Below are 1,959 nucleotides of genomic sequence, written 5' to 3'. Positions count from 1 at the left end.
GGACATGGTGTCCCCTGCACTGTGTCCTTTCCCAGGAGCACCACCTCTGCTTGGAATGGAGAATATGTGCCCTGAGGAGAATCTGCTGGGGCAGAATTGTCAGTAAAGTTTCTTCAATGTGCGTGCGTGTGTGTGTATGTGTATGTGTGTGTGTGTGTGTGTGTGTGTGTGTGTGTGTGTTGGGAGCATGGTGCTGGTTGGTGCTAGAATGTTCTTATATGCCCTTTTGTCCCTTTGAGACTTAGGGACATGGGTCTTACAAGAGCATGTATGGTTCATGCCAACTTGGGGTTGGGGAGAAATGTCAGTGGTTCCCAGGGGTCCCAGACGGCCCAGGTCCACCCACAGCCAAAGTGTCCCCACCTGCTGTGGGCCAGCAGTGGTGGGCATAAGGGGTCTCTGGCCTGGGAGAGCCACACGGAAAGGCTGAGGAGAGCTGAGGTCAGACTGCCATTGGCTGTGCGGACTTGAGTCACAGCTTCGTCAGTTGATATTTGGTTGTGGGGATTTTGGAAGGGACTGCACTCCTACAGATGGCCAACTGCAGGTCATGGGGTTGTTGACTTCACCCAGATCCCTTTGTCATCTGCTGGTCAAAGAGCAGCCCTACCTGTAGAGCTTGGAGAGTACAACTCAGCATGATTCCCAATTGGAAATGGAACATGGCAGAATTTGGCATTAGTGGGTCCTCAGAGTCAACATAATTCCTGAACCACTTCACAGTTCTGGAGCTGCATCTAGGCAGCGTCCTTTAAGATACACGAGCTACAGCCAAGTCCCTGAAGACCAGAGTCAGGAAGTTCTGACTCCCTAGGAGGCCACACCTTTAGCTTCAAGAAACAGTTGAAACCCTGAAAACAGGGTTTCCAGAAGGAAGAAAAAGATGGACCAAGTTCCCTACCAGGGAAGAAGAACTCAGCTCCTCTGCTTCTCACTCCAGCCTCTCCTAAAAGAGAGCTCCTGCCAGCCAGTTCCATGCTTTGGATAGTTTGATGGTGGGTCCCTCAGTGGTCAGCCCACTGCTCTTCCTCTTTTTCTTGGTGCCTATTTTTCACCCAGTGCTGACCTTCTCTGCCCCTTGGCTCTTCTTTCTCGCAGATATAGGACCAGGAAGCAAGCCCTTAGGCCTGTGATCTAGGCTTTTGGCTCCAATCCAACATAACAGACCTATGAGTTCAGGACTCAAAGTACTCTGGCATTTGTTTTTCTTTGCCATCGCTTCTCACTGAAGCAAGGCAGAATTCGCTGGGTTCTTGGCCAAAACCCATCTAATGGCACCCAAGGGGCAGATAACATTTTCTAGTACTTTGTCTAATCTTCTGGATCAAATTAATTAATGAGGACTAGGGCCTAGCCTAGACCATTCAGGTTTGACCTAAATCAAATCCCTTATGATTATACAGTGGAAATGACAAATAGATTCAATGGATTAGATCTGATAGAATGCCTGAAGAACTATGGACAGAGGTTTGTGACACTGAACAGGAGGTAGTGACCAAGACCATCCCCAAGAAAAAGAAATGCAAAAAGGAAAAATGGTTGTCTGAGGGGGCCTTACAAATAGCTGTGAAAAGAAGAGAAGTGAAAGGCAAAGGAGAAGAGGAAAGATATACCTGTTTGAGTGCAGAGTTCTAAAGAATAGCAAGGAGAGATAAGAAAGCCTTCCTCAGTGATCAGTGCAAAGAAATAAAGGAAAAAAATAGAATGGGAAAGACTAGAGATCTCTTCAAGAAAATTAGAGATACCAAGGGAACATTTCATGCAAAGATAGGCTCAATAAAGAACAGAAATTGTATCCTAACAGAGACTGAAGATATTAAGAAGAGGTGGCAAGAATACACAGAACTGTACAAAAAAATCTTCATGACCCAGATAATCACAATGGTGTGATCCCTCACCTAGAGCCAGACATCTGGAATGTGAAGTCAAGTGGGCATTAGGAAGCATCACTATGAACAA

The sequence above is a fragment of the Bison bison genome, unplaced genomic scaffold (assembly GCF_000754665.1).
Source record: "Bison bison bison isolate TAMUID 2011002044 unplaced genomic scaffold, Bison_UMD1.0 scf7180017864150, whole genome shotgun sequence".
Classification (NCBI taxonomy): Eukaryota; Metazoa; Chordata; class Mammalia; order Artiodactyla; family Bovidae; genus Bison; species Bison bison.
This window is presented reverse-complemented; position numbering follows the sequence as displayed.